Genomic DNA, 24,351 nt, shown 5'->3' with positions numbered 1-24,351 from the left:
ACATGTGTCAGTCTGCCGAGTTGCAGAGCCGCCACCAGGTTGCGGCCGTTGTCACACACAACCATGCCTGGCTTCAGGTTCAGCGGTGCCAGCCACAGATCAGTCTGCGCCAAGATGCCCTGTAATAGCTCTTGGGCGGTGTGCCTTTTATCGCCTAGGCTCAGCAGTTTGAGCACCGCCTGCTGTCGCTTAGCGACGGCACTGCTGCTGTGCCTAGAGCTACCGACTGATGGCGCCATGCCCACGGATGGTAACTCGGAGGAGGAGGAGGTGGAGGAGGGGTGGGAGGAGGAGGAGGCATAGTAGGCCTTTGAGACCTGGACCGAGGTAGGCCCCGCAATCCTCGGCGTCGGCAGTATATGACCAGCCCCAGGGTCAGACTCGGTCCCAGCCTCCACCAAGTTAACCCAATGTGCCGTCAGCGATATATAGTGGCCCTGCCCGGCAGCACTCGTCCACGTGTCCGTGGTCAGGTGGACCTTGTCAGGGCACGGATGATGTTCTCTGACACGTGCTTGTGCAGGGCTGGGACGGCACATCGGGAAAAGTAGTGGCGGCTGGGGACCGAATACCGAGGGGCGGCCGCCGCCATGAGGTTTCGAAAGGCCTCTATCTCTACCAGCCTATAGGGCAGCATCTCCAGGCTAAGCAACTTGGAGATGTGGACGTTGAGGGCTTGGGCGTGTGGGTGGGTTGCGCTATACTTCCTTTTGCGCTCCAGCGTCTGGGGTATGGAGAGCTGAACGCTGGTGGATGCTGTGGAGGATCGTGGAGGCGAAGATGGGGTTTTCGCACGGGAGGTGTTTGGGCCGTGGTCCTGGGCAGGGGGCTGACTAGCAGATGACACAGGGGAAGGAGCAGTGGTGTGCCCGGCCGGAGGTGAACGGGCTTGGTGCCATTGAGTGGGGTGTTTAGCATTCATATGCCTGCGCATACTGGTGGTAGTTAAGCTAGTAGTGGTGGAACCCTTGCTGATCCTGGTTTGGCAAAGGTTGCACACCACAGTCCGTCGGTCATCCGGTGTTTCTTTAAAGAACCTCCAGACTTCTTAAAATCTAGCCCTCGCCACGGGAGCTTGACTACGGGCCACATTTGGCGCTGATGCACCAGCTCTGGCCCTGCCTCTCCGTTTGGCCCCACCACTGCCTCTTCCAACCTGTTCTGCTATAGGACTCGCCTCCGTCTCAGAAGCACTGTGTTCACCCGGCCTATCAACCCAGCTTGGGTCTGTCACCTCATCATCCTCCGATCCCTCAGTCTGCTCCCCCCTCGGACTTCCTGCCCTGACAACAACTTCACCACTGTCTGACAACCGTGTCTCCTCATCGTCCGACACCTCTTTACACACTTCTTCCACTACGTCAATAATGTCATCATCACCCACAGACTGCGACTGGTGGAAAACCTGGGCATCGGAAAATTGCCCAGCAGCAACCGGACAAGTGGTTTGTGACTGTGGGAAGGGTCCAGAAAACAGTTCCTCAGAGTATGCCGCTTCAAATGCCAAATTTTGCTGGGAGGGGGCAGACTGGGGGGAAGGAGGCTGAGGTGGAGGAGCCGGAGGAGTGCTGATTTCGGTGACATGGGTGGACTGCGTGGAAGACTGACTGGTGGACAAATTGCTCGAAGCATTGTCGGCAATCCACGACATCACCTCTTCGCACTGTTCTGGCCTCAACAGTGCTCTACCACGAGTCCCAGTAACTTGAGGCATGATGAAACTAGGGAGTGTAGCTCTGCGGCGTTCCCCTGCTCCCTCATCAGCAGGTGGTGTCTCACCCCGCCCAGGACCACGGCCTCTGACCCCTGCAGTAGTTGGACGCCCACGTCCCCGCCCTCGTGCTCTACCCCTAGCCCTCGGGTTAAACATTTTTAAAATGAAAGTTATAACTTTAATTTTTTTTTAACTTTTTTTTTGTGTTTTTTAGTTTTTAAAACCAAACGATGCTATCCTATTGCTACGGCTATTTTCTAACCAACTATTAGACTGTGCCTAATTGAAATCCAACCCCTAATAAATTGTCCCACTTCGGTCTTTGCGATGGATATGTGCGTCACTAAGCGCTAAACACAACGGTCGCAAGTCTCACTGCAAATTCCTCACAATATGGTAGTAGATGCACTACAGCAAGGCCAGCCACCAGCAGATCAACCAGAAATAAAATATATAACGCTATTGTAGGCCTAAGTAAGCCGTTTGGATTCTCCTATGGCTATTTTCTAGCCAACTATGAAAGCACACTGCTATGCCAGATGAGATGACGCTGAGTTATGAAAAAATAAACGTAAAATAAAAAGTAAATGGCAGACTGTGCCTAATTGAAATCCAACCCCTAATAAATTGTCCCACTTCGGTCTTTGCGATGGATATGTGCGTCACTAAGCGCTAAACACAACGGTCACAAGTCTCACTGCAAATTCCTCACAATATGGTAGTAGATGCACTACAGCAAGGCCAGCCACCAGCAGATCAACCAGAAATAAAATATATAACGCTATTGTAGGCCTAAGTAAGCCGTTTGGATTCTCATATGGCTATTTTCTAGCCAAGTATGAAAGCACACTGCAAAGCAACACAAACACATTCACAGTGAACCACAGTGAATACAATGACAACTTTAAGTCCCAAGAATCGCCATGCATTTCCACTGCTTTGAAAGGGTCAGTCATTTCCGTTATACAGTCAAATCAAAATACACTCATTTACTATTCATTTATGCCGCAACACAAACACATTCACAGTGAACAACAATCCAGATACAGAAAAGTTTTCAACTGAATGATTAGCAAGCATAGCGACTTTTGATTTAATAAAACACGATGATATTCTTCTGTTAATTGGTACACATTTAGAGTTCAAAATTCTTAGTAAACGTATAACACCCTGAGAACATTTGGAATTTCAGTTTCAACAAAAAACCTGCTAGCAAAGTAGAGAGTATGACTTCATTTTATAAAAAAAATGGAAATGCATGACTTGAAGTATAATACTATAAGAGCCTCCTAACTTCAAACATTCCCATAGTTTACTGGTTTCGGAAACAGACGCAAAAAAGGCAAGCTTCCAGACACCAAGCAGAGCTCCAGTGGCGCAATCGGTCAGCGCGCGGTACTTATAAAGCAGTAACTGTTGAGCAATGCCGAGGTTGTGAGTTCGAGCCTCACCTGGAGCATTGTTTTCCTCTTTTCATCCATTTTTGTCAATTGCCAAAGAAAGTCTCTCATGGTTCACCATCGCATCAAAACATGATCATTGGGGAAACGTGCCTAGTTCTTTTGCTTTCATGTCTTCTGGCTTCTGCACCCATGTTTTTCAGATAGTTTGCAGTTTGCAAACAAGAACATTTCTTAGAAATCAAATTGTAGTAACTGATTTGTTTGGAAAAGAAAAAAAAACTAAGTGCTCAGCTATATCTCGTTCAGCCCCAGTGGCCTAATGGATAAGGCACTGGCCTCCTAAGCCAGGGATTGTGGGTTCGAGTCCCATCTGGGGTGTTTGAGGCTGTTGATTACCAAAGCACACACATGCTCTATTTTACTTCCAGATTTAAAGTGCTCAACCGTCTTCTTCATTTTTTTAATGGTCCCATATACTTGTTCAAAAGATCTTGGGAATTCTGATAGCACATTAAACATACAATGACAACTTTAAGTCCCAAGAATCGCCATGCATTTCCACTGCTTTGAAAGGGTCAGTCATTTCCGTTATACAGTCAAATCAAAATACACTCATTTACTATTCATTTATGCCGCAACACAAACACATTCACAGTGAACAACAATCCAGATACAGAAAAGTTTTCAACTGAATGATTAGCAAGCATAGCGACTTTTGATTTAATAAAACACGATGATATTCTTCTGTTAATTGGTACACATTTAGAGTTCAAAATTCTTAGTAAACGTATAACACCATGAGAACATTTGGAATTTCAGTTTCAACAAAAAACCTGCTAGCAAAGTAGAGAGTATGACCTCATTTTATAAAAAAAATGGAAATGCATGACTTGAAGTATAATACTATAAGAGCCTCCTAACTTCAAACATTCCCATAGTTTACTGGTTTCGGAAACAGACGCAAAAAAGGCAAGCTTCCAGACACCAAGCAGAGCTCCAGTGGCGCAATCGGTCAGCGCGCGGTACTTATAAAGCAGTAACTGTTGAGCAATGCCGAGGTTGTGAGTTCGAGCCTCACCTGGAGCATTGTTTTCCTCTTTTCATCCATTTTTGTCAATTGCCAAAGAAAGTCTCTCATGGTTCACCATCGCATCAAAACATGATCATTGGGGAAACGTGCCTAGTTCTTTTGCTTTCATGTCTTCTGGCTTCTGCACCCATGTTTTTCAGATAGTTTGCAGTTTGCAAACAAGAACATTTCTTAGAAATCAAATTGTAGTAACTGATTTGTTTGGAAAAGAAAAAAAAACTAAGTGCTCAGCTATTTCTCGTTCAGCCCCAGTGGCCTAATGGATAAGGCACTGGCCTCCTAAGCCAGGGATTGTGGGTTCGAGTCCCATCTGGGGTGTTTGAGGCTGTTGATTACCAAAGCACACACACATGCTCTATTTTACTTCCAGATTTAAAGTGCTCAACCGTCTTCTTCATTTCTTAATGGTCCCATATACTTGTTCAAAAGATCTTGGGAATTCTGATAGCACATTAAACATACAATGACAACTTTAAGTCCCAAGAATCGCCATGCATTTCCACTGCTTTGAAAGGGTCAGTCATTTCCGTTATACAGTCAAATCAAAATACACTCATTTACTATTCATTTATGCCGCAACACAAACACATTCACAGTGAACAACAATCCAGATACAGAAAAGTTTTCAACTGAATGATTAGCAAGCATAGCGACTTTTGATTTAATAAAACACGATGATATTCTTCTGTTAATTGGTACACATTTAGAGTTCAAAATTCTTAGTAAACGTATAACACCATGAGAACATTTGGAATTTCAGTTTCAACAAAAAACCTGCTAGCAAAGTAGAGAGTATGACTTCATTTTATAAAAAAAATGGAAATGCATGACTTGAAGTATAATACTATAAGAGCCTCCTAACTTCAAACATTCCCATAGTTTACTGGTTTCGGAAACAGACGCAAAAAAGGCAAGCTTCCAGACACCAAGCAGAGCTCCAGTGGCGCAATCGGTCAGCGCGCGGTACTTATAAAGCAGTAACTGTTGAGCAATGCCGAGGTTGTGAGTTCGAGCCTCACCTGGAGCATTGTTTTCCTCTTTTCATCCATTTTTGTCAATTGCCAAAGAAAGTCTCTCATGGTTCACCATCGCATCAAAACATGATCATTGGGGAAACGTGCCTAGTTCTTTTGCTTTCATGTCTTCTGGCTTCTGCACCCATGTTTTTCAGATAGTTTGCAGTTTGCAAACAAGAACATTTCTTAGAAATCAAATTGTAGTAACTGGTTTGTTTGGAAAAGAAAAAAAAACTAAGTGCTCAGCTATATCTCGTTCAGCCCCAGTGGCCTAATGGATAAGGCACTGGCCTCCTAAGCCAGGGATTGTGGGTTCGAGTCCCATCTGGGGTGTTTGAGGCTGTTGATTACCAAAGCACACACACATGCTCTATTTTACTTCCAGATTTAAAGTGCTCAACCGTCTTCTTCATTTCTTAATGGTCCCATATGCTTGTTCAAAAGATCTTGGGAATTCTGATAGCACATTAAACATACAATGACAACTTTAAGTCCCAAGAATCGCCATGCATTTCCACTGCTTTGAAAGGGTCAGTCATTTCCGTTATACAGTCAAATCAAAATACACTCATTTACTATTCATTTATGCCGCAACACAAACACATTCACAGTGAACAACAATCCAGATACAGAAAAGTTTTCAACTGAATGATTAGCAAGCATAGCGACTTTTGATTTAATAAAACACGATGATATTCTTCTGTTAATTGGTACACATTTAGAGTTCAAAATTCTTAGTAAACGTATAACACCATGAGAACATTTGGAATTTCAGTTTCAACAAAAAACCTGCTAGCAAAGTAGAGAGTATGACTTCATTTTATAAAAAAAATGGAAATGCATGACTTGAAGTATAATACTATAAGAGCCTCCTAACTTCAAACATTCCCATAGTTTACTGGTTTCGGAAACAGACGCAAAAAAGGCAAGCTTCCAGACACCAAGCAGAGCTCCAGTGGCGCAATCGGTCAGCGCGCGGTACTTATAAAGCAGTAACTGTTGAGCAATGCCGAGGTTGTGAGTTCGAGCCTCACCTGGAGCATTGTTTTCCTCTTTTCATCCATTTTTGTCAATTGCCAAAGAAAGTCTCTCATGGTTCACCATCGCATCAAAACATGATCAATGGGGAAACGTGCCTAGTTCTTTTGCTTTCATGTCTTCTGGCTTCTGCACCCATGTTTTTCAGATAGTTTGCAGTTTGCAAACAAGAACATTTCTTAGAAATCAAATTGTAGTAACTGATTTGTTTGGAAAAGAAAAAAAAACTAAGTGCTCAGCTATATCTCGTTCAGCCCCAGTGGCCTAATGGATAAGGCACTGGCCTCCTAAGCCAGGGATTGTGGGTTCGAGTCCCATCTGGGGTGTTTGAGGCTGTTGATTACCAAAGCACACACACATGCTCTATTTTACTTCCAGATTTAAAGTGCTCAACCGTCTTCTTCATTTCTTAATGGTCCCATATGCTTGTTCAAAAGATCTTGGGAATTCTGATAGCACATTAAACATACAATGACAACTTTAAGTCCCAAGAATCGCCATGCATTTCCACTGCTTTGAAAGGGTCAGTCATTTCCGTTATACAGTCAAATCAAAATACACTCATTTACTATTCATTTATGCCGCAACACAAACACATTCACAGTGAACAACAATCCAGATACAGAAAAGTTTTCAACTGAATGATTAGCAAGCATAGCGACTTTTGATTTAATAAAACACGATGATATTCTTCTGTTAATTGGTACACATTTAGAGTTCAAAATTCTTAGTAAACGTATAACACCATGAGAACATTTGGAATTTCAGTTTCAACAAAAAACCTGCTAGCAAAGTAGAGAGTATGACTTCATTTTATAAAAAAAATGGAAATGCATGACTTGAAGTATAATACTATAAGAGCCTCCTAACTTCAAACATTCCCATAGTTTACTGGTTTCGGAAACAGACGCAAAAAAGGCAAGCTTCCAGACACCAAGCAGAGCTCCAGTGGCGCAATCGGTCAGCGCGCGGTACTTATAAAGCAGTAACTGTTGAGCAATGCCGAGGTTGTGAGTTCGAGTCTCAAATGGAGCATTGTTTTCCTCTTTTCATCCATTTTTGTCAATTGCCAAAGAAAGTCTCTCATGGTTCACCATCGCATCAAAACATGATCATTGGGGAAACGTGCCTAGTTCTTTTGCTTTCATGTCTTCTGGCTTCTGCACCCATGTTTTTCAGATAGTTTGCAGTTTGCAAACAAGAACATTTCTTAGAAATCAAATTGTAGTAACTGATTTGTTTGGAAAAGAAAAAAAAACTAAGTGCTCAGCTATATCTCATTCAGCCCCAGTGGCCTAATGGATAAGGCACTGGCCTCCTAAGCCAGGGATTGTGGGTTCGAGTCCCATCTGGGGTGTTTGAGGCTGTTGATTACCAAAGCACACACATGTTCTATTTTACTTCCAGATTTAAAGTGCTCAACCGTCTTCTTCATTTCTTAATGGTCCCATATGCTTGTTCAAAAGATCTTGGGAATTCTGATAGCACATTAAACATACAATGACAACTTTAAGTCCCAAGAATTGCCATGCATTTCCACTGCTTTGAAAGGGTCAGTCATTTCCGTTATACAGTCAAATCAAAATACACTCATTTACTATTCATTTATGCCGCAACACAAACACATTCACAGTGAACAACAATCCAGATACAGAAAAGTTTTCAACTGAATGATTAGCAAGCATAGCGACTTTTGATTTAATAAAACACGATGATATTCTTCTGTTAATTGGTACACATTTAGAGTTCAAAATTCTTAGTAAACGTATAACACCATGAGAACATTTGGAATTTCAGTTTCAACAAAAAACCTGCTAGCAAAGTAGAGAGTATGACTTCATTTTATAAAATAAATGGAAATGCATGACTTGAAGTATAATACTATAAGAGCCTCCTAACTTCAAACATTCCCATAGTTTACTGGTTTCGGAAACAGACGCAAAAAAGGCAAGCTTCCAGACAGCAAGCAGAGCTCCAGTGGCGCAATCGGTCACCGTGCGGTACTTATAAAGCAGTAACTGTTGAGCAATGCCGAGGTTGTGAGTTCGAGCCTCACCTGGAGCATTGTTTTCCTTTTTTCATCCATTTTTGTCAATTGCCAAAGAAAGTCTCTCATGGTTCACCATCGCATCAAAACATGATCATTGGGGAAACGTGCCTAGTTCTTTTGCTTTCATGTCTTCTGGCTTCTGCACCCATGTTTTTCAGATAGTTTGCAGTTTGCAAACAAGAACATTTCTTAGAAATCAAATTGTAGTAACTGATTTGTTTGGAAAAGAAAAAAAAACTAAGTGCTCAGCTATATCTCGTTCAGCCCCAGTGGCCTAATGGATAAGGCACTGGCCTCCTAAGCCAGGTATTGTGGGTTCGAGTCCCATCTGGGGTGTTTGAGGCTGTTGATTACCAAAGCACACACACATGCTCTATTTTACTTCCAGATTTAAAGTGCTCAACCATCTTCTTCATTTCTTAATGGTCCCATATGCTTGTTCAAAAGATCTTGGGAATTCTGATAGCACATTAAACATACAATGACAACTTTAAGTCCCAAGAATCGCCATGCATTTCCACTGCTTTGAAAGGGTCAGTCATTTCCGTTATACAGTCAAATCAAAATACACTCATTTACTATTCATTTATGCCGCAACACAAACACATTCACAGTGAACAACAATCCAGATACAGAAAAGTTTTCAACTGAATGATTAGCAAGCATAGCGACTTTTGATTTAATAAAACACGATGATATTCTTCTGTTAATTGGTACACATTTAGAGTTCAAAATTCTTAGTAAACGTATAACACCATGAGAACATTTGGAATTTCAGTTTCAACAAAAAACCTGCTAGCAAAGTAGAGAGTATGACTTCATTTTATAAAAAAAATGGAAATGCATGACTTGAAGTATAATACTATAAGAGCCTCCTAACTTCAAACATTCCCATAGTTTACTGGTTTCGGAAACAGACGCAAAAAAGGCAAGCTTCCAGACACCAGGCAGAGCTCCAGTGGCGCAATCGGTCAGCGCGCGGTACTTATAAAGCAGTAACTGTTGAGCAATGCCGAGGTTGTGAGTTCGAGCCTCACCTGGAGCATTGTTTTCCTCTTTTCATCCATTTTTGTCAATTGCCAAAGAAAGTCTCTCATGGTTCACCATCGCATCAAAACATGATCATTGGGGAAACGTGCCTAGTTCTTTTGCTTTCATGTCTTCTGGCTTCTGCACCCATGTTTTTCAGATAGTTTGCAGTTTGCAAACAAGAACATTTCTTAGAAATCAAATTGTAGTAACTGATTTGTTTGGAAAAGAAAAAAAAACTAAGTGCTCAGCTATATCTCGTTCAGCCCCAGTGGCCTACTGGATAAGGCACTGGCCTCCTAAGCCAGGGATTGTGGGTTCGAGTCCCATCTGGGGTGTTTGAGGCTGTTGATTACCAAAGCACACACACATGCTCTATTTTACTTCCAGATTTAAAGTGCTCAACCGTCTTCTTCATTTCTTAATGGTCCCATATGCTTGTTCAAAAGATCTTGGGAATTCTGATAGCACATTAAACATACAATGACAACTTTAAGTCCCAAGAATCGCCATGCATTTCCACTGCTTTGAAAGGGTCAGTCATTTCCGTTATACAGTCAAATCAAAATACACTCATTTACTATTCATTTATGCCGCAACACAAACACATTCACAGTGAACAACAATCCAGATACAGAAAAGTTTTCAACTGAATGATTAGCAAGCATAGCGACTTTTGATTTAATAAAACACGATGATATTCTTCTGTTAATTGGTACACATTTAGAGTTCAAAATTCTTAGTAAACGTATAACACCATGAGAACATTTGGAATTTCAGTTTCAACAAAAAACCTGCTAGCAAAGTAGAGAGTATGACTTCATTTTATAAAATAAATGGAAATGCATGACTTGAAGTATAATACTATAAGAGCCTCCTAACTTCAAACATTCCCATAGTTTACTGGTTTCGGAAACAGACGCAAAAAAGGCAAGCTTCCAGACACCAAGCAGAGCTCCAGTGGCGCAATCGGTCAGCGTGCGGTACTTATAAAGCAGTAACTGTTGAGCAATGCCGAGGTTGTGAGTTCGAGCCTCACCTGGAGCATTGTTTTCCTCTTTTCATCCATTTTTGTCAATTGCCAAAGAAAGTCTCTCATGGTTCACCATCGCATCAAAACATGATCATTGGGGAAACGTGCCTAGTTCTTTTGCTTTCATGTCTTCTGGCTTCTGCACCCATGTTTTTCAGATAGTTTGCAGTTTGCAAACAAGAACATTTCTTAGAAATCAAATTGTAGTAACTGATTTGTTTGGAAAAGAAAAAAAAACTAAGTGCTCAGCTATATCTCGTTCAGCCCCAGTGGCCTAATGGATAAGGCACTGGCCTCCTAAGCCAGGTATTGTGGGTTCGAGTCCCATCTGGGGTGTTTGAGGCTGTTGATTACCAAAGCACACACACATGCTCTATTTTACTTCCAGATTTAAAGTGCTCAACCATCTTCTTCATTTCTTAATGGTCCCATATGCTTGTTCAAAAGATCTTGGGAATTCTGATAGCACATTAAACATACAATGACAACTTTAAGTCCCAAGAATCGCCATGCATTTCCACTGCTTTGAAAGGGTCAGTCATTTCCGTTATACAGTCAAATCAAAATACACTCATTTACTATTCATTTATGCCGCAACACAAACACATTCACAGTGAACAACAATCCAGATACAGAAAAGTTTTCAACTGAATGATTAGCAAGCATAGCGACTTTTGATTTAATAAAACACGATGATATTCTTCTGTTAATTGGTACACATTTAGAGTTCAAAATTCTTAGTAAAGGTATAACACCATGAGAACATTTGGAATTTCAGTTTCAACAAAAAACCTGCTAGCAAAGTAGAGAGTATGACTTCATTTTATAAAAAAAATGGAAATGCATGACTTGAAGTATAATACTATAAGAGCCTCCTAACTTCAAACATTCCCATAGTTTACTGGTTTCGGAAACAGACGCAAAAAAGGCAAGCTTCCAGACACCAGGCAGAGCTCCAGTGGCGCAATCGGTCAGCGCGCGGTACTTATAAAGCAGTAACTGTTGAGCAATGCCGAGGTTGTGAGTTCGAGCCTCACCTGGAGCATTGTTTTCCTCTTTTCATCCATTTTTGTCAATTGCCAAAGAAAGTCTCTCATGGTTCACCATCGCATCAAAACATGATCATTGGGGAAACGTGCCTAGTTCTTTTGCTTTCATGTCTTCTGGCTTCTGCACCCATGTTTTTCAGATAGTTTGCAGTTTGCAAACAAGAACATTTCTTAGAAATCAAATTGTAGTAACTGATTTGTTTGGAAAAGAAAAAAAAACTAAGTGCTCAGCTATATCTCGTTCAGCCCCAGTGGCCTACTGGATAAGGCACTGGCCTCCTAAGCCAGGGATTGTGGGTTCGAGTCCCATCTGGGGTGTTTGAGGCTGTTGATTACCAAAGCACACACACATGCTCTATTTTACTTCCAGGTTTAAAGTGCTCAACCGTCTTCTTCATTTCTTAATTGTCCCATATGCTTGTTCAAAAGATCTTGGGAATTCTGATAGCACATTAAACATACAATGACAACTTTAAGTCCCAAGAATCGCCATGCATTTCCACTGCTTTGAAAGGGTCAGTCATTTCCGTTATACAGTCAAATCAAAATACACTCATTTACTATTCATTTATGCCGCAACACAAACACATTCACAGTGAACAACAATCCAGATACAGAAAAGTTTTCAACTGAATGATTAGCAAGCATAGCGACTTTTGATTTAATAAAACACGATGATATTCTTCTGTTAATTGGTACACATTTAGAGTTCAAAATTCTTAGTAAACGTATAACACCCTGAGAACATTTGGAATTTCAGTTTCAACAAAAAACCTGCTAGCAAAGTAGGGAGTATGACTTCATTTTATAAAAAAAATGGAAATGCATGACTTGAAGTATAATACTATAAGAGCCTCCTAACTTCAAACATTCCCATAGTTTACTGGTTTCGGAAACAGACGCAAAAAAGGCAAGCTTCCTGACACCAAGCAGAGCTCCAGTGGCGCAATCGGTCAGCACGCGGTACTTATAAAGCAGTAACTGTTGAGCAATGCCGAGGTTGTGAGTTCGAGCCTCACCTGGAGCATTGTTTTCCTCTTTTCATCCATTTTTGTCAATTGCCAAAGAAAGTCTCTCATGGTTCACAATCGCATCAAAACATGATCATTGGGGAAACGTGCCTAGTTCTTTTGCTTTCATGTCTTCTGGCTTCTGCACCCATGTTTTTCAGATAGTTTGCAGTTTGCAAACAAGAACATTTCTTAGAAATCAAATTGTAGTAACTGATTTGTTTGGAAAAGAAAAAAAAAACTACGTGCTCAGCTATATCTCGTTCAGCCCCAGTGGCCTACTGGATAAGGCACTGGCCTCCTAAGCCAGGGATTGTGGGTTCGAGTCCCATCTGGGGTGTTTGAGGCTGTTGATTACCAAAGCACACACACATGCTCTATTTTACTTCCAGATTTAAAGTGCTCAACCGTCTTCTTCATTTCTTAATTGTCCCATATGCTTGTTCAAAAGATCTTGGGAATTCTGATAGCACATTAAACATACAATGACAACTTTAAGTCCCAAGAATCGCCATGCATTTCCACTGCTTTGAAAGGGTCAGTCATTTCCGTTATACAGTCAAATCAAAATACACTCATTTACTATTCATTTATGCCGCAACACAAACACATTCACAGTGAACAACAATCCAGATACAGAAAAGTTTTCAACTGAATGATTAGCAAGCATAGCGACTTTTGATTTAATAAAACACGATGATATTCTTCTGTTAATTGGTACACATTTAGAGTTCAAAATTCTTAGTAAACGTATAACACCCTGAGAACATTTGGAATTTCAGTTTCAACAAAAAACCTGCTAGCAAAGTAGGGAGTATGACTTCATTTTATAAAAAAAATGGAAATGCATGACTTGAAGTATAATACTATAAGAGCCTCCTAACTTCAAACATTCCCATAGTTTACTGGTTTCGGAAACAGACGCAAAAAAGGCAAGCTTCCTGACACCAAGCAGAGCTCCAGTGGCGCAATCGGTCAGCACGCGGTACTTATAAAGCAGTAACTGTTGAGCAATGCCGAGGTTGTGAGTTCGAGCCTCACCTGGAGCATTGTTTTCCTCTTTTCATCCATTTTTGTCAATTGCCAAAGAAAGTCTCTCATGGTTCACAATCGCATCAAAACATGATCATTGGGGAAACGTGCCTAGTTCTTTTGCTTTCATGTCTTCTGGCTTCTGCACCCATGTTTTTCAGATAGTTTGCAGTTTGCAAACAAGAACATTTCTTAGAAATCAAATTGTAGTAACTGATTTGTTTGGAAAAGAAAAAAAAACTAAGTGCTCAGCTATATCTCGTTCAGCCCCAGTGGCCTACTGGATAAGGCACTGGCCTCCTAAGCCAGGGATTGTGGGTTCGAGTCCCATCTGGGGTGTTTGAGGCTGTTGATTACCAAAGCACACACACATGCTCTATTTTACTTCCAGATTTAAAGTGCTCAACCGTCTTCTTCATTTCTTAATTGTCCCATATGCTTGTTCAAAAGATCTTGGGAATTCTGATAGCACATTAAACATACAATGACAACTTTAAGTCCCAAGAATCGCCATGCATTTCCACTGCTTTGAAAGGGTCAGTCATTTCCGTTATACAGTCAAATCAAAATACACTCATTTACTATTCATTTATGCCGCAACACAAACACATTCACAGTGAACAACAATCCAGATACAGAAAAGTTTTCAACTGAATGATTAGCAAGCATAGCGACTTTTGATTTAATAAAACACGATGATATTCTTCTGTTAATTGGTACACATTTAGAGTTCAAAATTCTTAGTAAACGTATAACACCCTGAGAACATTTGGAATTTCAGTTTCAACAAAAAACCTGCTAGCAAAGTAGGGAGTATGACTTCATTTTATAAAAAAAATGGAAATGCATGACTTGAAGTATAATACTATAAGAGCCTCCTAACTTCAAACATTCCCATAGTTTACTGGTTTCGGAAACAGACGCAAAAAAGGCAAGCTTCCTGACACCAAGCAGAGCTCCAGTGGCGCAATCGGTCAGCACGCGGTACTTATAAAGCAGTAACTGTTGAGCAATGCCGAGGTTGTGAGTTCGAGCCTCACCTGGAGCATTGTTTTCCTCTTTTCATCCATTTTTGTCAATTGCCAAAGAAAGTCTCTCATGGTTCACAATCGCATCAAAACATGATCATTGGGGAAACGTGCCTAGTTCTTTTGCTTTCATGTCTTCTGGCTTCTGCACCCATGTTTTTCAGATAGTTTGCAGTTTGCAAACAAGAACATTTCTTAGAAATCAAATTGTAGTAACTGATTTGTTTGGAAAAGAAAAAAAAACTAAGTGCTCAGCTATATCTCGTTCAGCCCCAGTGGCCTACTGGATAAGGCACTGGCCTCCTAAGCCAGGGATTGTGGGTTCGAGTCCCATCTGGGGTGTTTGAGGCTGTTGATTACCAAAGCACACACACATGCTCTATTTTACTTCCAGATTTAAAGTGCTCAACCGTCTTCTTCATTTCTTAATGGTCCCATATGCTTGTTCAAAAAAATCTTGGGAATTCTGATAGCACATTAAACATACAATGACAACTTTAAGTCCCAAGAATCGCCATGCATTTCCACTGCTTTGAAAGGGTCAGTCATTTCCGTTATACAGTCAAATCAAAATACACTCATTTACTATTCATTTATGCCGCAACACAAACACATTCACAGTGAACAACAATCCAGATACAGAAAAGTTTTCAACTGAATGATTAGCAAACATAGCGACTTTTGATTTAATAAAACACGATGATATTCTTCTGTTAATTGGTACACATTTAGAGTTCAAAATTCTTAGTAAACGTATAACACCCTGAGAACATTTGGAATTTCAGTTTTAACAAAAAACCTGCTAGCAAAGTAGAGAGTATGACTTCATTTTATAAAAAAAATGGAAATGCATGACTTGAAGTATAATACTATAAGAGCCTCCTAACTTCAAACATTCCCATAGTTTACTGGTTTCGGAAACAGACGCAAAAAAGGCAAGCTTCCAGACACCAGGCAGAGCTCCAGTGGCGCAATCGGTCAGCGCGCGGTACTTATAAAGCAGTAACTGTTGAGCAATGCCGAGGTTGTGAGTTCGAGCCTCACCTGGAGCATTGTTTTCCTCTTTTCATCCATTTTTGTCAATTGCCAAAGAAAGTCTCTCATGGTTCACCATCGCATCAAAACATGATCATTGGGGAAACGTGCCTAGTTCTTTTGCTTTCATGTCTTCTGGCTTCTGCACCCATGTTTTTCAGATAGTTTGCAGTTTGCAAACAAGAACATTTCTTAGAAATCAAATTGTAGTAACTGATTTGTTTGGAAAAGAAAAAAAAACTAAGTGCTCAGCTATATCTCGTTCAGCCCCAGTGGCCTACTGGATAAGGCACTGGCCTCCTAAGCCAGGGATTGTGGGTTCGAGTCCCATCTGGGGTGTTTGAGGCTGTTGATTACCAAAGCACACACACATGCTCTATTTTACTTCCAGATTTAAAGTGCTCAACCGTCTTCTTCATTTCTTAATGGTCCCATATGCTTGTTCAAAAGATCTTGGGAATTCTGATAGCACATTAAACATACAATGACAACTTTAAGTCCCAAGAATCGCCATGCATTTCCACTGCTTTGAAAGGGTCAGTCATTTCCGTTATACAGTCAAATCAAAATACACTCATTTACTATTCATTTATGCCGCAACACAAACACATTCACAGTGAACAACAATCCAGATACAGAAAAGTTTTCAACTGAATGATTAGCAAGCATAGCGACTTTTGATTTAATAAAACACGATGATATTCTTCTGTTAATTGGTACACATTTAGAGTTCAAAATTCTTAGTAAACGTATAACACCATGAGAACATTTGGAATTTCAGTTTCAACAAAAAACCTGCTAGCAAAGTAGAGAGTATGACTTCATTTTATAAAATAAATGGAAATGCATGACTTGAAGTATAATACTATAAGAGCCTCCTAACTTCAAACATTCCCATAGTTTACTGGTTTCGGAAACAGACGCAAAAAAGGCAAGCTTCCAGACACCAAGCAGAGCTCCAGTGGCGCAATCGGTCAGCGTGCGGTACTTATAAAGCAGTAACTGTTGAGCAATGCCGAGGTTGTGAGTTCGAGCCTCACCTGGAGCATTGTTTTCCTCTTTTCATCCATTTTTGTCAATTGCCAAAGAAAGTCTCTCATGGTTCACCATCGCATCAAAACATGATCATTGGGGAAACGTGCCTAGTTCTTTTGCTTTCATGTCTTCTGGCTTCTGCACCCATGTTTTTCAGATAGTTTGCAGTTTGCAAACAAGAACATTTCTTAGAAATCAAATTGTAGTAACTGATTTGTTTGGAAAAGAAAAAAAAACTAAGTGCTCAGCTATATCTCGTTCAGCCCCAGTGGCCTAATGGATAAGGCACTGGCCTCCTAAGCCAGGTATTGTGGGTTCGAGTCCCATCTGGGGTGTTTGAGGCTGTTGATTACCAAAGCACACACACATGCTCTATTTTACTTCCAGATTTAAAGTGCTCAACCATCTTCTTCATTTCTTAATGGTCCCATATGCTTGTTCAAAAGATCTTGGGAATTCTGATAGCACATTAAACATACAATGACAACTTTAAGTCCCAAGAATCGCCATGCATTTCCACTGCTTTGAAAGGGTCAGTCATTTCCGTTATACAGTCAAATCAAAATACACTCATTTACTATTCATTTATGCCGCAACACAAACACATTCACAGTGAACAACAATCCAGATACAGAAAAGTTTTCAACTGAATGATTAGCAAGCATAGCGACTTTTGATTTAATAAAACACGATGATATTCTTCTGTTAATTGGTACACATTTAGAGTTCAAAATTCTTAGTAAACGTATAACACCATGAGAACATTTGGAATTTCAGTTTCAACAAAAAACCTGCTAGCAAAGTAGAGAGTATGACTTCATTTTATAAAAAAAATGGAAATGCATGACTTGAAGTATAATACTATAAGAGCCTCCTAACTTCAAACATTCCCATAGTTTACTGGTTTCGGAAACAGACGCAAAAAAGGCAAGCTTCCAGACACCAGGCAGAGCTCCAGTGGCGCAATCGGTCAGCGCGCGGTACTTATAAAGCAGTAACTGTTGAGCAATGCCGAGGTTGTGAGTTCGAGCCTCACCTGGAGCATTGTTTTCCTCTTTTCATCCATTTTTGTCAATTGCCAAAGAAAGTCTCTCATGGTTCACCATCGCATCAAAACATGATCATTGGGGAAACGTGCCTAGTTCTTTTGCTTTCATGTCTTCTGGCTTCTGCACCCATGTTTTTCAGATAGTTTGCAGTTTGCAAACAAGAACATTTCTTAGAAATCAAATTGTAGTAACTGATTTGTTTGGAAAAGAAAAAAAAACTAAGTGCTCAGCTATATCTCGTTCAGCCCCAGTGGCCTACTGGATAAGGCACTGGCCTCCTAAGCCAGGGATTGTGGGTTCGAGTCCCATCTGGGGTGTTTGAGGCTGTTGATTACCAAAGCACACACACATGCTCTATTTTACTTCCAGATTTAAAGTGCTCAACCGTCTTCTTCATTTCTTAATTGTCCCATATGCTTGTTCAAAAGATCTTGGGAATTCTGATAGCACATTAAACATACAATGACAACTTTAAGTCCCAAGAATCGCCATGCATTTCCACTGCTTTGAAAGGGTCAGTCATTTCCGTTATACAGTCAAATCAAAATACACTCATTTACTATTCATTTATGCCGCAACACAAACACATTCACAGTGAACAACAATCCAGATACAGAAAAGTTTTCAACTGAATGATTAGCAAGCATAGCGACTTTTGATTTAATAAAACACGATGATATTCTTCTGTTAATTGGTACACATTTAGAGTTCAAAATTCTTAGTAAACGTATAACACCCTGAGAACATTTGGAATTTCAGTTTCAACAAAAAACCTGCTAGCAAAGTAGGGAGTATGACTTCATTTTATAAAAAAAATGGAAATGCATGACTTGAAGTATAATACTATAAGAGCCTCCTAACTTCAAACATTCCCATAGTTTACTGGTTTCGGAAACAGACGCAAAAAAGGCAAGCTTCCTGACACCAAGCAGAGCTCCAGTGGCGCAATCGGTCAGCACGCGGTACTTATAAAGCAGTAACTGTTGAGCAATGCCGAGGTTGTGAGTTCGAGCCTCACCTGGAGCATTGTTTTCCTCTTTTCATCCATTTTTGTCAATTGCCAAAGAAAGTCTCTCATGGTTCACAATCGCATCAAAACATGATCATTGGGGAAACGTGCCTAGTTCTTTTGCTTTCATGTCTTCTGGCTTCTGCACCCATGTTTTTCAGATAGTTTGCAGTTTGCAAACAAGAACATTTCTTAGAAATCAAATTGTAGTAACTGATTTGTTTGGAAAAGAAAAAAAAACTAAGTGCTCAGCTATATCTCGTTCAGCCCCAGTGGCCTACTGGATAAGGCACTGGCCTCCTAAGCCAGGGATTGTGGGTTCGAGTCCCATCTGGGGTGTTTGAGGCTGTTGATTACCAAAGCACACACACATGCTCTATTTTACTTCCAGATTTAAAGTGCTCAACCGTCTTCTTCATTTCTTAATTGTCCCATATGCTTGTTCAAAAGATCTTGGGAATTCTGATAGCACATTAAACATACAATGACAACTTTAAGTCCCAAGAATCGCCATGCATTTCCACTGCTTTGAAAGGGTCAGTCATTTCCGTTATACAGTCAAATCAAAATACACTCATTTACTATTCATTTATGCCGCAACACAAACACATTCACAGTGAACAACAATCCAGATACAGAAAAGTTTTCAACTGAATGATTAGCAAGCATAGCGACTTTTGATTTAATAAAACACGATGATATTCTTCTGTTAATTGGTACACATTTAGAGTTCAAAATTCTTAGTAAACGTATAACACCCTGAGAACATTTGGAATTTCAGTTTCAACAAAAAACCTGCTAGCAAAGTAGGGAGTATGACTTCATTTTATAAAAAAAATGGAAATGCATGACTTGAAGTATAATACTATAAGAGCCTCCTAACTTCAAACATTCCCATAGTTTACTGGTTTCGGAAACAGACGCAAAAAAGGCAAGCTTCCTGACACCAAGCAGAGCTCCAGTGGCGCAATCGGTCAGCACGCGGTACTTATAAAGCAGTAACTGTTGAGCAATGCCGAGGTTGTGAGTTCGAGCCTCACCTGGAGCATTGTTTTCCTCTTTTCATCCATTTTTGTCAATTGCCAAAGAAAGTCTCTCATGGTTCACAATCGCATCAAAACATGATCATTGGGGAAACGTGCCTAGTTCTTTTGCTTTCATGTCTTCTGGCTTCTGCACCCATGTTTTTCAGATAGTTTGCAGTTTGCAAACAAGAACATTTCTTAGAAATCAAATTGTAGTAACTGATTTGTTTGGAAAAGAAAAAAAAACTAAGTGCTCAGCTATATCTCGTTCAGCCCCAGTGGCCTACTGGATAAGGCACTGGCCTCCTAAGCCAGGGATTGTGGGTTCGAGTCCCATCTGGGGTGTTTGAGGCTGTTGATTACCAAAGCACACACACATGCTCTATTTTACTTCCAGATTTAAAGTGCTCAACCGTCTTCTTCATTTCTTAATTGTCCCATATGCTTGTTCAAAAGATCTTGGGAATTCTGATAGCACATTAAACATACAATGACAACTTTAAGTCCCAAGAATCGCCATGCATTTCCACTGCTTTGAAAGGGTCAGTCATTTCCGTTATACAGTCAAATCAAAATACACTCATTTACTATTCATTTATGCCGCAACACAAACACATTCACAGTGAACAACAATCCAGATACAGAAAAGTTTTCAACTGAATGATTAGCAAGCATAGCGACTTTTGATTTAATAAAACACGATGATATTCTTCTGTTAATTGGTACACATTTAGAGTTCAAAATTCTTAGTAAACGTATAACACCCTGAGAACATTTGGAATTTCAGTTTCAACAAAAAACCTGCTAGCAAAGTAGGGAGTATGACTTCATTTTATAAAAAAAATGGAAATGCATGACTTGAAGTATAATACTATAAGAGCCTCCTAACTTCAAACATTCCCATAGTTTACTGGTTTCGGAAACAGACGCAAAAAAGGCAAGCTTCCTGACACAAAGCAGAGCTCCAGTGGCGCAATCGGTCAGCACGCGGTACTTATAAAGCAGTAACTGTTGAGCAATGCCGAGGTTGTGAGTTCGAGCCTCACCTGGAGCATTGTTTTCCTCTTTTCATCCATTTTTGTCAATTGCCAAAGAAAGTCTCTCATGGTTCACAATCGCATCAAAACATGATCATTGGGGAAACGTGCCTAGTTCTTTTGCTTTCATGTCTTCTGGCTTCTGCACCCATGTTTTTCAGATAGTTTGCAGTTTGCAAACAAGAACATTTCTTAGAAATCAAATTGTAGTAACTGATTTGTTTGGAAAAGAAAAAAAAACTAAGTGCTCAGCTATATCTCGTTCAGCCCCAGTGGCCTACTGGATAAGGCACTGGCCTCCTAAGCCAGGGATTGTGGGTTCGAGTCCCATCTGGGGTGTTTGAGGCTGTTGATTACCAAAGCACACACACATGCTCTATTTTACTTCCAGATTTAAAGTGCTCAACCGTCTTCTTCATTTCTTAATGGTCCCATATGCTTGTTCAAAAAAATCTTGGGAATTCTGATAGCACATTAAACATACAATGACAACTTTAAGTCCCAAGAATCGCCATGCATTTCCACTGCTTTGAAAGGGTCAGTCATTTCCGTTATACAGTCAAATCAAAATACACTCATTTACTATTCATTTATGCCGCAACACAAACACATTCACAGTGAACAACAATCCAGATACAGAAAAGTTTTCAACTGAATGATTAGCAAACATAGCGACTTTTGATTTAATAAAACACGATGATATTCTTCTGTTAATTGGTACACATTTAGAGTTCAAAATTCTTAGTAAACGTATAACACCCTGAGAACATTTGGAATTTCAGTTTTAACAAAAAACCTGCTAGCAAAGTAGAGAGTATGACTTCATTTTATAAAAAAAATGGAAATGCATGACTTGAAGTATAATACTATAAGAGCCTCCTAACTTCAAACATTCCCATAGTTTACTGGTTTCGGAAACAGACGCAAAAAAGGCAAGCTTCCAGACACCAGGCAGAGCTCCAGTGGCGCAATCGGTCAGCGCGCGGTACTTATAAAGCAGTAACTGTTGAGCAATGCCGAGGTTGTGAGTTCGAGCCTCACCTGGAGCATTGTTTTCCTCTTTTCATCCATTTTTGTCAATTGCCAAAGAAAGTCTCTCATGGTTCACCATCGCATCAAAACATGATCATTGGGGAAACGTGCCTAGTTCTTTTGCTTTCATGTCTTCTGGCTTCTGCACCCATGTTTTTCAGATAGTTTGCAGTTTGCAAACAAGAACATTTCTTAGAAATCAAATTGTAGTAACTGATTTGTTTGGAAAAGAAAAAAAAACTAAGTGCTCAGCTATATCTCGTTCAGCCCCAGTGGCCTACTGGATAAGGCACTGGCCTCCTAAGCCAGGGATTGTGGGTTCGAGTCCCATCTGGGGTGTTTGAGGCTGTTGATTACCAAAGCACACACACATGCTCTATTTTACTTCCAGATTTAAAGTGCTCAACCGTCTTCTTCATTTCTTAATGGTCCCATATGCTTGTTCAAAAGATCTTGGGAATTCTGATAGCACATTAAACATACAATGACAACTTTAAGTCCCAAGAATCGCCATGCATTTCCACTGCTTTGAAAGGGTCAGTCATTTCCGTTATACAGTCAAATCAAAATACACTCATTTACTATTCATTTATGCCGCAACACAAACACATTCACAGTGAACAACAATCCAGATACAGAAAAGTTTTCAACTGAATGATTAGCAAGCATAGCGACTTTTGATTTAATAAAACACGATGATATTCTTCTGTTAATTGGTACACATTTAGAGTTCAAAATTCTTAGTAAACGTATAACACCCTGAGAACATTTGGAATTTCAGTTTCAACAAAAAACCTGCTAGCAAAGTAGGGAGTATGACTTCATTTTATAAAAAAAATGGAAATGCATGACTTGAAGTATAATACTATAAGAGCCTCCTAACTTCAAACATTCCCATAGTTTACTGGTTTCGGAAACAGACGCAAAAAAGGCAAGCTTCCTGACACCAAGCAGAGCTCCAGTGGCGCAATCGGTCAGCACGCGGTACTTATAAAGCAGTAACTGTTGAGCAATGCCGAGGTTGTGAGTTCGAGCCTCACCTGGAGCATTGTTTTCCTCTTTTCATCCATTTTTGTCAATTGCCAAAGAAAGTCTCTCATGGTTCACAATCGCATCAAAACATGATCATTGGGGAAACGTGCCTAGTTCTTTTGCTTTCATGTCTTCTGGCTTCTGCACCCATGTTTTTCAGATAGTTTGCAGTTTGCAAACAAGAACATTTCTTAGAAATCAAATTGTAGTAACTGATTTGTTTGGAAAAGAAAAAAAAACTAAGTGCTCAGCTATATCTCGTTCAGCCCCAGTGGCCTACTGGATAAGGCACTGGCCTCCTAAGCCAGGGATTGTGGGTTCGAGTCCCATCTGGGGTGTTTGAGGCTGTTGATTACCAAAGCACACACACATGCTCTATTTTACTTCCAGATTTAAAGTGCTCAACCGTCTTCTTCATTTCTTAATGGTCCCATATGCTTGTTCAAAAAAATCTTGGGAATTCTGATAGCACATTAAACATACAATGACAACTTTAAGTCCCAAGAATCGCCATGCATTTCCACTGCTTTGAAAGGGTCAGTCATTTCCGTTATACAGTCAAATCAAAATACACTCATTTACTATTCATTTATGCCGCAACACAAACACATTCACAGTGAACAACAATCCAGATACAGAAAAGTTTTCAACTGAATGATTAGCAAACATAGCGACTTTTGATTTAATAAAACACGATGATATTCTTCTGTTAATTGGTACACATTTAGAGTTCAAAATTCTTAGTAAACGTATAACACCCTGAGAACATTTGGAATTTCAGTTTTAACAAAAAACCTGCTAGCAAAGTAGAGAGTATGACTTCATTTTATAAAAAAAATGGAAATGCATGACTTGAAGTATAATACTATAAGAGCCTCCTAACTTCAAACATTCCCATAGTTTACTGGTTTCGGAAACAGACGCAAAAAAGGCAAGCTTCCAGACACCAGGCAGAGCTCCAGTGGCGCAATCGGTCAGCGCGCGGTACTTATAAAGCAGTAACTGTTGAGCAATGCCGAGGTTGTGAGTTCGAGCCTCACCTGGAGCATTGTTTTCCTCTTTTCATCCATTTTTGTCAATTGCCAAAGAAAGTCTCTCATGGTTCACCATCGCATCAAAACATGATCATTGGGGAAACGTGCCTAGTTCTTTTGCTTTCATGTCTTCTGGCTTCTGCACCCATGTTTTTCAGATAGTTTGCAGTTTGCAAACAAGAACATTTCTTAGAAATCAAATTGTAGTAACTGATTTGTTTGGAAAAGAAAAAAAAACTAAGTGCTCAGCTATATCTCGTTCAGCCCCAGTGGCCTACTGGATAAGGCACTGGCCTCCTAAGCCAGGGATTGTGGGTTCGAGTCCCATCTGGGGTGTTTGAGGCTGTTGATTACCAAAGCACACACACATGCTCTATTTTACTTCCAGATTTAAAGTGCTCAACCGTCTTCTTCATTTCTTAATGGTCCCATATGCTTGTTCAAAAGATCTTGGGAATTCTGATAGCACATTAAACATACAATGACAACTTTAAGTCCCAAGAATCGCCATGCATTTCCACTGCTTTGAAAGGGTCAGTCATTTCCGTTATACAGTCAAATCAAAATACAC

General features: G+C 40.3%; 33 non-coding genes across 33 annotated transcripts; all 33 read left to right on the top strand.

Annotated features, from left to right (window-relative positions):
- The first annotated feature begins 3,080 nt into the window (after window positions 1-3,080).
- On the top strand, window positions 3,081-3,173 carry TRNAI-UAU (transfer RNA isoleucine (anticodon UAU)). Its single transcript is given in 2 exon segments — window positions 3,081-3,118; window positions 3,138-3,173. It is a non-coding gene; the product is annotated as a tRNA-Ile (tRNA).
- Window positions 3,174-3,422: 249 nt separating this feature from the next.
- On the top strand, window positions 3,423-3,495 carry TRNAR-CCU (transfer RNA arginine (anticodon CCU)). Its single transcript has one exon. It is a non-coding gene; the product is annotated as a tRNA-Arg (tRNA).
- Window positions 3,496-4,110: 615 nt separating this feature from the next.
- TRNAI-UAU (transfer RNA isoleucine (anticodon UAU)) lies at window positions 4,111-4,203 on the top strand. The gene is given in 2 exon segments: window positions 4,111-4,148; window positions 4,168-4,203. It is a non-coding gene; the product is annotated as a tRNA-Ile (tRNA).
- Window positions 4,204-4,452: 249 nt separating this feature from the next.
- On the top strand, window positions 4,453-4,525 carry TRNAR-CCU (transfer RNA arginine (anticodon CCU)). Its single transcript has one exon. It is a non-coding gene; the product is annotated as a tRNA-Arg (tRNA).
- A 616-nt stretch (window positions 4,526-5,141) lies between these two features.
- Window positions 5,142-5,234, top strand: TRNAI-UAU (transfer RNA isoleucine (anticodon UAU)). Its single transcript is given in 2 exon segments — window positions 5,142-5,179; window positions 5,199-5,234. It is a non-coding gene; the product is annotated as a tRNA-Ile (tRNA).
- A 249-nt stretch (window positions 5,235-5,483) lies between these two features.
- Window positions 5,484-5,556, top strand: TRNAR-CCU (transfer RNA arginine (anticodon CCU)). Its single transcript has one exon. It is a non-coding gene; the product is annotated as a tRNA-Arg (tRNA).
- A 616-nt stretch (window positions 5,557-6,172) lies between these two features.
- TRNAI-UAU (transfer RNA isoleucine (anticodon UAU)) lies at window positions 6,173-6,265 on the top strand. Its single transcript is given in 2 exon segments — window positions 6,173-6,210; window positions 6,230-6,265. It is a non-coding gene; the product is annotated as a tRNA-Ile (tRNA).
- A 249-nt stretch (window positions 6,266-6,514) lies between these two features.
- Window positions 6,515-6,587, top strand: TRNAR-CCU (transfer RNA arginine (anticodon CCU)). Its single transcript has one exon. It is a non-coding gene; the product is annotated as a tRNA-Arg (tRNA).
- A 958-nt stretch (window positions 6,588-7,545) lies between these two features.
- Window positions 7,546-7,618, top strand: TRNAR-CCU (transfer RNA arginine (anticodon CCU)). The gene has a single exon. It is a non-coding gene; the product is annotated as a tRNA-Arg (tRNA).
- A 956-nt stretch (window positions 7,619-8,574) lies between these two features.
- TRNAR-CCU (transfer RNA arginine (anticodon CCU)) lies at window positions 8,575-8,647 on the top strand. Its single transcript has one exon. It is a non-coding gene; the product is annotated as a tRNA-Arg (tRNA).
- Window positions 8,648-9,263: 616 nt separating this feature from the next.
- TRNAI-UAU (transfer RNA isoleucine (anticodon UAU)) lies at window positions 9,264-9,356 on the top strand. The gene is given in 2 exon segments: window positions 9,264-9,301; window positions 9,321-9,356. It is a non-coding gene; the product is annotated as a tRNA-Ile (tRNA).
- A 249-nt stretch (window positions 9,357-9,605) lies between these two features.
- On the top strand, window positions 9,606-9,678 carry TRNAR-CCU (transfer RNA arginine (anticodon CCU)). The gene has a single exon. It is a non-coding gene; the product is annotated as a tRNA-Arg (tRNA).
- A 616-nt stretch (window positions 9,679-10,294) lies between these two features.
- On the top strand, window positions 10,295-10,387 carry TRNAI-UAU (transfer RNA isoleucine (anticodon UAU)). The gene is given in 2 exon segments: window positions 10,295-10,332; window positions 10,352-10,387. It is a non-coding gene; the product is annotated as a tRNA-Ile (tRNA).
- A 249-nt stretch (window positions 10,388-10,636) lies between these two features.
- On the top strand, window positions 10,637-10,709 carry TRNAR-CCU (transfer RNA arginine (anticodon CCU)). Its single transcript has one exon. It is a non-coding gene; the product is annotated as a tRNA-Arg (tRNA).
- A 616-nt stretch (window positions 10,710-11,325) lies between these two features.
- TRNAI-UAU (transfer RNA isoleucine (anticodon UAU)) lies at window positions 11,326-11,418 on the top strand. Its single transcript is given in 2 exon segments — window positions 11,326-11,363; window positions 11,383-11,418. It is a non-coding gene; the product is annotated as a tRNA-Ile (tRNA).
- Window positions 11,419-11,667: 249 nt separating this feature from the next.
- TRNAR-CCU (transfer RNA arginine (anticodon CCU)) lies at window positions 11,668-11,740 on the top strand. The gene has a single exon. It is a non-coding gene; the product is annotated as a tRNA-Arg (tRNA).
- Window positions 11,741-12,699: 959 nt separating this feature from the next.
- Window positions 12,700-12,772, top strand: TRNAR-CCU (transfer RNA arginine (anticodon CCU)). The gene has a single exon. It is a non-coding gene; the product is annotated as a tRNA-Arg (tRNA).
- Window positions 12,773-13,730: 958 nt separating this feature from the next.
- Window positions 13,731-13,803, top strand: TRNAR-CCU (transfer RNA arginine (anticodon CCU)). The gene has a single exon. It is a non-coding gene; the product is annotated as a tRNA-Arg (tRNA).
- A 958-nt stretch (window positions 13,804-14,761) lies between these two features.
- On the top strand, window positions 14,762-14,834 carry TRNAR-CCU (transfer RNA arginine (anticodon CCU)). Its single transcript has one exon. It is a non-coding gene; the product is annotated as a tRNA-Arg (tRNA).
- Window positions 14,835-15,451: 617 nt separating this feature from the next.
- Window positions 15,452-15,544, top strand: TRNAI-UAU (transfer RNA isoleucine (anticodon UAU)). The gene is given in 2 exon segments: window positions 15,452-15,489; window positions 15,509-15,544. It is a non-coding gene; the product is annotated as a tRNA-Ile (tRNA).
- Window positions 15,545-15,793: 249 nt separating this feature from the next.
- TRNAR-CCU (transfer RNA arginine (anticodon CCU)) lies at window positions 15,794-15,866 on the top strand. Its single transcript has one exon. It is a non-coding gene; the product is annotated as a tRNA-Arg (tRNA).
- A 616-nt stretch (window positions 15,867-16,482) lies between these two features.
- Window positions 16,483-16,575, top strand: TRNAI-UAU (transfer RNA isoleucine (anticodon UAU)). Its single transcript is given in 2 exon segments — window positions 16,483-16,520; window positions 16,540-16,575. It is a non-coding gene; the product is annotated as a tRNA-Ile (tRNA).
- A 249-nt stretch (window positions 16,576-16,824) lies between these two features.
- TRNAR-CCU (transfer RNA arginine (anticodon CCU)) lies at window positions 16,825-16,897 on the top strand. The gene has a single exon. It is a non-coding gene; the product is annotated as a tRNA-Arg (tRNA).
- Window positions 16,898-17,513: 616 nt separating this feature from the next.
- TRNAI-UAU (transfer RNA isoleucine (anticodon UAU)) lies at window positions 17,514-17,606 on the top strand. Its single transcript is given in 2 exon segments — window positions 17,514-17,551; window positions 17,571-17,606. It is a non-coding gene; the product is annotated as a tRNA-Ile (tRNA).
- Window positions 17,607-17,855: 249 nt separating this feature from the next.
- TRNAR-CCU (transfer RNA arginine (anticodon CCU)) lies at window positions 17,856-17,928 on the top strand. The gene has a single exon. It is a non-coding gene; the product is annotated as a tRNA-Arg (tRNA).
- Window positions 17,929-18,886: 958 nt separating this feature from the next.
- On the top strand, window positions 18,887-18,959 carry TRNAR-CCU (transfer RNA arginine (anticodon CCU)). The gene has a single exon. It is a non-coding gene; the product is annotated as a tRNA-Arg (tRNA).
- Window positions 18,960-19,917: 958 nt separating this feature from the next.
- TRNAR-CCU (transfer RNA arginine (anticodon CCU)) lies at window positions 19,918-19,990 on the top strand. Its single transcript has one exon. It is a non-coding gene; the product is annotated as a tRNA-Arg (tRNA).
- A 958-nt stretch (window positions 19,991-20,948) lies between these two features.
- Window positions 20,949-21,021, top strand: TRNAR-CCU (transfer RNA arginine (anticodon CCU)). The gene has a single exon. It is a non-coding gene; the product is annotated as a tRNA-Arg (tRNA).
- A 617-nt stretch (window positions 21,022-21,638) lies between these two features.
- TRNAI-UAU (transfer RNA isoleucine (anticodon UAU)) lies at window positions 21,639-21,731 on the top strand. Its single transcript is given in 2 exon segments — window positions 21,639-21,676; window positions 21,696-21,731. It is a non-coding gene; the product is annotated as a tRNA-Ile (tRNA).
- Window positions 21,732-21,980: 249 nt separating this feature from the next.
- Window positions 21,981-22,053, top strand: TRNAR-CCU (transfer RNA arginine (anticodon CCU)). Its single transcript has one exon. It is a non-coding gene; the product is annotated as a tRNA-Arg (tRNA).
- A 958-nt stretch (window positions 22,054-23,011) lies between these two features.
- TRNAR-CCU (transfer RNA arginine (anticodon CCU)) lies at window positions 23,012-23,084 on the top strand. Its single transcript has one exon. It is a non-coding gene; the product is annotated as a tRNA-Arg (tRNA).
- Window positions 23,085-23,701: 617 nt separating this feature from the next.
- Window positions 23,702-23,794, top strand: TRNAI-UAU (transfer RNA isoleucine (anticodon UAU)). Its single transcript is given in 2 exon segments — window positions 23,702-23,739; window positions 23,759-23,794. It is a non-coding gene; the product is annotated as a tRNA-Ile (tRNA).
- A 249-nt stretch (window positions 23,795-24,043) lies between these two features.
- TRNAR-CCU (transfer RNA arginine (anticodon CCU)) lies at window positions 24,044-24,116 on the top strand. Its single transcript has one exon. It is a non-coding gene; the product is annotated as a tRNA-Arg (tRNA).
- The last annotated feature ends 235 nt before the right edge of the window (window positions 24,117-24,351 follow it).

This window comes from Engystomops pustulosus, chromosome 4 (genome assembly GCF_040894005.1).
Source record: "Engystomops pustulosus chromosome 4, aEngPut4.maternal, whole genome shotgun sequence".
Classification (NCBI taxonomy): domain Eukaryota; kingdom Metazoa; phylum Chordata; class Amphibia; order Anura; family Leptodactylidae; genus Engystomops; species Engystomops pustulosus.
The sequence above is the reverse complement of the archived record's forward strand: the minus strand, read 5'-3'. Positions and strand labels throughout refer to the sequence as shown.